This window comes from Euprymna scolopes, chromosome 46 (assembly GCF_053919585.1).
Source record: "Euprymna scolopes isolate OS-2025 chromosome 46, ASM5391958v1, whole genome shotgun sequence".
NCBI lineage: Eukaryota > Metazoa > Mollusca > Cephalopoda > Sepiida > Sepiolidae > Euprymna > Euprymna scolopes.
Genome location: NC_136527.1, coordinates 155,929,631 through 155,937,144, shown reverse-complemented (window position 1 = coordinate 155,937,144; position 7,514 = coordinate 155,929,631). Strand labels below are relative to the sequence as shown.

The 7,514-nt window shown below is 32.1% G+C and overlaps 1 non-coding gene across 1 annotated transcript; it reads left to right on the top strand.

Moving 5' to 3' along the window:
- Positions 1-6,775: 6,775 nt before the first annotated feature.
- Positions 6,776-6,935, top strand: LOC145271698 (U1 spliceosomal RNA). Its single transcript, XR_013866089.1, has one exon. It is a non-coding gene; the product is annotated as a U1 spliceosomal RNA (small nuclear RNA).
- The last annotated feature ends 579 nt before the right edge of the window (positions 6,936-7,514 follow it).

Below are 7,514 nucleotides of genomic sequence, written 5' to 3'. Positions count from 1 at the left end.
GTGGAAATATCTGAGTGGGCAAAGAAGTGAAACTAGCAGGGTTATCCGAATGTGTTAGTCAGCGAGACTAGCATGGATATCTAAGTGGGCTATGAAGCAAGATTTGCACGGTTGTATGTTTATGAGGTGATCTTTAAGGATCAGGGGGGGGGGAATGTGGTTTAGTGTGAATTGCATATCAATAAGTTTGCTAGACATTGGAATGAGAGCATATAAGACCGGCAATCAAGATGGCGGCAGTTGAGTTCTGGAGAACAGGAATGAAAGTGATGGAACTTAGAATGTCATCTGAATGTTGACAACATTCCAATTTTTTTATTAGAATTATGTGGTATTTTTCCACTGTAGAGCATCGGTTATCTTAGGTTTGCCACAATGGATTGTTGTGACTTGTGCCGTAGGTAACACAAAAAGTATAACCTTGTCGGTCTGCTAATGTTAGAAAAGATTTCATCTCCACTGATCACAACTTCGGAATGATTATCCACACCGTCAGTCTGATCATGTGACTTTTTATACCCAAATTATCCAATCAAATGAGTCGGACGTAATGGCTACCTCAAGCATAAAAAGAATCAACATTCCAACAAACATTTTCTTTGCTTAAGCTCTTCCAGACAGTCGCAAATAAATGTCGTGCATCACTTTTTCTGACAAGTAAATTGTTAGATGGAAGTAGAGAATAGTTAAAAACATGTGGGTTTTAATCCTACCTTCGTAAAATCAAAACAAAAATCGATACAAGGACTTCCCTCTCCCTTTCACCGCCACAAAACTTTGAAACTGCGAAGTAGTACATGTCTAGTTGATTGAAATGTGAGCAGGAAGCAGGTGCTTAATTCATGTTAAATTTATCTAACAAAGTCTTAAATATTTATATATATATTTTTTAATTGTATTTTCGGGATATTTTTATGGCTTTTCAGACGATTGTAAACATTTGCCAATTATTTTTTCTATGTTAAATTTTAGTTAATTGGTGATTGTCAATGTTTATGTAAACTTTATTAAAGAAAGTGTTGCCTATTCTATAACCTTAAAGATTGAATAAAATATTACAATTCACATGGAAAACGGTTTTTAAAAATTAAAAAAAAGCAATTAAATATCAAAAAAGCAGTTTAAACCAACTTTGAATTAAATTATTTTGTTTATGGTAAACATTATTATTTTACTAGAAATCACGTAAGTTTTACTTAAATAAACACATTTTTGACAAAAAGCTCTAATAGTCAGATTGAATATATTTTAAAGGAAGATTGTTTAATATGAAGAATCACTCAACCCTCGAAAATTCCTTTAAAATTACCACTCTTAAAGGTTTTCGAGGTCGCTGAAAACTAAAATAACGTTTAAAATTACGTCAAGTGAGTAGTTTCCAAGATATGAAGAAATGGTAGTTTTAAAAAAAACTGGGGGATTACTTTTCTATGTTAATTTAACGTAAAATGAGCACCCACTTTGTGGCCACGATTTTTTTCGGGGGGGGGGGTCTTTTTTTATCCCTCGGAAAATCCTTTAAAATTACCACTAACTTTTAAAATTTCAAGAAACAAGTAGTTTCCAAGATATGAAGAAATGCACTCACTTTATGGTCACCTTTTTTTTTTTTTTTTGAGAAGGGGAATCAATAATTTTATTAGATTGCAAAAAAATAAACCATTTTTAATTTTTAAGATTTTGTGTAAAAATGTCCGAATTGTTTTCCTATAAAGTTTAGATTATATTTGTCAATTCTTAAATTTTGGGGGGTATTTCTACTGTAAATTTATATTTCGTTTTCATTAAAAAAAAAAAGTCTGAGGTGCAAAATATAAACAGCTTTTCTGTTTCAGATTATTTCTAAAAGTTATTCAAACGGATTTTTGAAAGACGTAAAAATAACTTACCTTTCATATTGGATTGCAATAAAAAATAAATTATTTTAATATTCAAAATTATTTGTAAGTTGTTAAATGATATTATAAAAAAAGAAATAAACTTACCTTTCATTCAGGGAATTAAATGCGAGAAAAGTGTCGTTTTTTTCCTTTTGTGTTCAAAACAGAAAATTTGTTTTGTTTGTTAGGATTTCTTTAGTAAATTGATACAACTTTTGTTTTGTGTGTCCAATCCATTAAGAAATAAAATATATGAAAATATAAAAGAATCAAAATTAAAAGATACAAAACACGATTTAAACGTGAAGTTATTTAAAGAAAAACAACTGCTTAAGAACAAAGAACTTAAGGTCATCGTAAAACGGTGAAATCATTATTTTGTTCCGTGTATAAAAATGTCCGAATTGTTTTCGTATAAAGATTTGATTATATTTGTCAATTCTTAAACCGTTTGGGGTATTTCTATTGTAAATTTATATTTCGTCTTCAATTCATTAAAAAATATATATGAAGCTATAAAAAAGCAGGTTTATTTTTTTTAGATAAAGCATTTCATTATTATTTGGATTAGTCGAATTACCGTTAACGCTCAAAATGAGAACAGTATTCCGAATAATAATGTGACTTCTTGCAACATATTGTTATCAAACTCGATTCGGTTAAACTTACGATGACCTTCACTCATTATTCCAGACTTAAACCCAATTATTAGTTTGCCTGTTTCCCATAAAATCAGCATTAAACGAACAATAATGAAAGTGTAGTAGCTGTTTCTAATTTTGTTGCTCATTTCAACCGTGTTTTGCGTTATCATCATTGTAGCTAGTTCAAGAGAGGCTTCATTTGTCATGGGTTTTGCCATCCTCCCATACATTACGTGTCTTTGATAGAGAAGTAGTTTAATGTTGTACAATGATGTGTGAATATGGTAGAGAATAGAAAAGGACACAAATCAATACTTTACAATCTACTGCTCGCCGTGTGACTTGTTCAAACGCTCTTTTATTTACCTTATATATTGTATCAGGGGAAGGTAACTCTTCTGGGAGTTATGTCCCTTTAATTGCAAACATTGGTCACCGGATATACGAGAAGAGAGACCCTTCCTGGACTGAACACGATAAACACTACACATTGTCTCCCTATAAATACGTTAATAAACTTTCCTTCTTTTATTTAAATGCGCAGTACATATTAATCTCTTTATTTCCCTCACGGAATACAGTTTCTTGATTATCCTTATAGGATATGTGCGCGCGCTTACGCGTACAAAAATGGCCAGCCGTGATAACATAGAATTACATGGCTTCATATATGGAAAACTACTTGTTTTTCGTCTAATTTGAAATTTTCGCCAATACGACACTGTGACAAGGCAGTTTGGTACGCGACTGCATATTTAACAGCCTTCGTTTATGATCGTGCGAAACGAAGGCTGGGCTGTGGAATGGAAAATAGTCCCAGTTAATACCATACAAACGGTAAATTTGCGACGGAATTGGTTACCATATTCTTTTAAAGCACACCGAAAACTACAAAAAAAAAAACCTATTTTTTTTTCTATACAAATGTGAGACGAACCTTAAAGTAAAAAATTACCGATTTTCTTTATTTTTTAATTTCCTCGTGTCTTTATTGAAAGATGAAAACAAAAACAAAACATCGAAACCTTTTAGCCAATAAACACTAAAATGCCCCCCTCTCAGGTGGAACGAAAGTGGATACTCATTTTAAGTTAAATTTCCATGGAAAAGTGACCACCCACTTTTCGAAAAAATAATTTCTTCATATCATGAAAACTATTTTTTTTTTTTTTTTTTGCGACGGAAACGGTTTTCAGATTCGTTTTTAGCACACCAAAATCTACAAACAAATATTTCCTTACATACGAACGTGAGACGGGCCTTAATGTAAAATTTTACCATTTTAGGAATTTTTTTTAATCTTTGACACGGTAAGTTTGGGAAAAGGAGTTAAAGAAAAACTATACAAAATACTGTTAAAAAAAAAACACCGAATATATGTCAGCTTATGTCACGGTAACATATATTTAGCAAGTTTCCAACAGAAAGGTTATCAACTTTGTTACATAAAAAAAAAATGATGCAGTTTTTTTTTTAATGTTTTGACTTAATAAAAATATCGTTGGTTTTAGCATCCTAAATTATGAGATGAAAAAATGTGTTTGTATTACTGTACACATAGATTGGAAAAAGTTGTCAAAAAACAAATATATAACAAATAAATGTTATCAAAGGCAAGATAAGTTACTTTTCTACCAAACTGGATATATTTTTTGTGTTTTTATTCAATGTAACATATTTATTCCGCTCGAAAAACATGCAGTGCTTACCGATGTATTGGACAATTCAAAATGGCGGCAGAATCTCTCTTAAACACGGTAAGTTCGGGAAAAGGTGTTATAAATAATAAACTAGACAAAATACTATTAAAAAAACACCGAATATATGTCAAACTATGTCACGGTAATATATATTGAGCGAATTTCTAACAGTATTTTGTCTAGTTTATTATTTATAACACCTTTTCCCGAACTTACCGTATTTAAGAGAGAGTCGGACGCCATTTTTAATTTTCCAATACATCGAAAAACACTGCATGTTTTTCGAGCTGAATAAACATGTTACATTGAATAAAAATACGAAAAAATATCCACTTTGGTAGAAAAGTAACTTATCTTGCCTTTGATAAGATTTATTTGTTATATATTTGTTTTCTGACAACTTTTTGAATCTATGTGTACAATAATACAAACCCGAAAAAATAATTCCTCTACGATTATTGTTGCATTTTCATTTTTTGTAATGTAGTCGAAAAAAAAAATGTGATATGAAAACAAAAACGATTCTCTTAATAGTCGCATAAAAACTACATTTTGTTTTAATAATGTGATTTTGTATATATATTGTTAGATTAAAAAAATCGTCTCAGCTTATTTTTTTTATGTTTTGATTTAATAAAAATATCGTTAGGAGTGACGTCCTAAATTATGAGATGGAAAATGAACGAATCTCTTAGTAATATGGAGTTGTCTCCCTCTGCATAATGACCTTGTATAAAAAAAGCGTGGTTCGCCTAACAAAAAGGAACTATGCTATATTATCGATATATTATAGGAGATTGCCTTAAAAACTTCAATTTATATTAATTAAAAACTATTTCATGAGATCAACAGAAATGCTCCAAGCAGTTGGTGTTTATTTTTTTCTAACATTAAAAATAATAAATAATGGTAAAACTTGCGGTGAATGCGCACTTTTACGGTTCTTGTAAAATGAAAAAGAGAATTTAAATTTCGTTCCGTTTTAAATTCAAATCATTTTTAAATTACGTCCAACTCATCGTTCACATTCGACATGTCAACTTTATAGGTTTTCGGGTATGCTGAAAAGGTTGTGGGCGTTTAATCTGAAAGCCGTTCTTAACATGGGAAGGTTAGGGGTGTCTATTCCGAATGTCGTTCTTAACATGGGACGTTGAAATGGTTATTTGTTGTAAGTTTACCCGAAAACAGTAGTAACAGAAATGCTTAATGACGTTGTTTTTATTACATTAAAATAATAAATGATATTAATATGTCTTTTTTCATATTACATTAAAAAATAATAAATTATATTAATATGTGTCTTTTTTTCGTTATTGCATTAAAAATAATAAATTATATTAATATATGTCTTTTTTTCGTTATTACATTTAAAAATAATAAATTATATTAATATGTGTCTTTTTTCGTTATTACATAAAATGGAGTTAATATGTGTCTTCTTTTCGTTATTACATAAAATGGAGTTAATATGTGTCTTTTTTTCGTTATTACATAAAATGGAGTTGTCTTCCTCTGCATAAACGATATTAATATGTGTGCACGCAGTTCACATACCTGTTTTCCTTCTGTCGTCACAAATATTACTTTTAAAAACACGTTTTATATCATTCACATTAATTATCAGCGTGGGTCGCCTAAAATAACTGTCCAACCAAACCAAGGAAGTGCCCCCCCCCTGACGACGACGTGCGCTAGACTCGACTACACTTGTTTAGAGGCTGCCTTTCTATCTGTCGGAACAATTACGCAGCATTACAGTAAAGATTGCCTTAAGTAACTTTAATTTATATTAATCAAAAACTATTTCATGATATTAACGTATATAAAAAAAAAATAGAATTTATTGGCATTTTTAAATGCCGCTCAGGTAAGGTTAAACAACTATTCAGATCGTAATTTTTAATTTCTCTTTGTTTCAACCAACTTCGATATAATTAAACAAAGACAAAACTGTTTGATTTGATTCAATAAAAATGTGGTTGTTTTTGGTTTTGTGATTTGGTTTGAATTCTAAAAGGTTTTATTCGTTTGGATTGGTTCTCGTTGAAAAGATTATGAATTTATGTTATTAACATTTTAACGACCTTGACATTGAATATTACGGTAAAATATAAGTTTCTTTAAGAATTAAGGTATTTTGTGAAAATGTTTGTAAGTTTAAATGATAGTAAATTTTTTGTTATGAATTTTTTTTATTGGTGAATAAAATGTTGTGATATATTAATATTGGTGAGAATTATATGGAACACATTTAGTATTTTATTGATTACTGTCAGTGATGAGTGTATGAATGCATGATATAAAAACACCAGCGGACGGGCGGATACGGCCTTAAAATTTCATACTCACCTGACGTAAGTCAGGTCCGGGCTCTTTGGGGCCTGGGCAACAAGTGTCAAGCAAAAAACAGCAAGACGGGCAACCCTTCATACCAATTGTCACTATCCAGCTCCCCTACTCCCCGGGGAGTTGGTCCGCATTTCCCCTTCACTCCTCACCTTAAAAATCGGCCTTGTGCCTAATTTGCTCGGTGAGGGAGCAAATAAATACCCTTACCTCACGTAGGGGTAACGGTGATCATAAAGGTCGTTCCCCCAGGGGGAGGCCCATCCATTGCGGTTGGGTTGACCTTTGCGATCGTCTCAAATGTGGATGACTCGGACGTGCTATTTCTAAGTGTGGGGTCTGCGTATGTCTGTATGTCCTCGGCTTTCTCATCACATCATATACAAACCTGCAATAAAATACATATATATATATACAATGGTAATCAATAATGTCGTTCCCTCAGAGTGAGTCCCTTCCATTGCACTGCGGTTGAGTTGACCTTTGCGATCGTCTCAAATGTGGACGACTGGGACGCTCTATTTCTAAGTGTGGGGTCTGCCTACACCGATAATTTAATTAAAATCAGAAATTCTATCCTATGTCTCATTGGGCGCCGAACACCACTTTCATTCCCAGTTACCTCCCGTCCGTATGTTTTCAGCTCTCACGGAGGTGTGTAAGGACGTCCTTGTTTCTGTTTTCCCAATCGCCCGTCTCTATACACGCCACAAAAAGGTCAATTCTCTCGACCAGTTTATCATCCACTTCAATCGCAACGTTCTGATCTAATCTGCATGTATACATTACCAACGTTTGCTCTGAATATAACAATCTCGTAAGCGTAAGAAATCCGCCGAGCTGTCGCCTTCAACAACTGAAAGTGTCTTCTTTCGATATTGATTGATGAATGAAAACCTCTGGAAAACTACCGCAGAATTAGTGTGTCTTTTGATTGAATC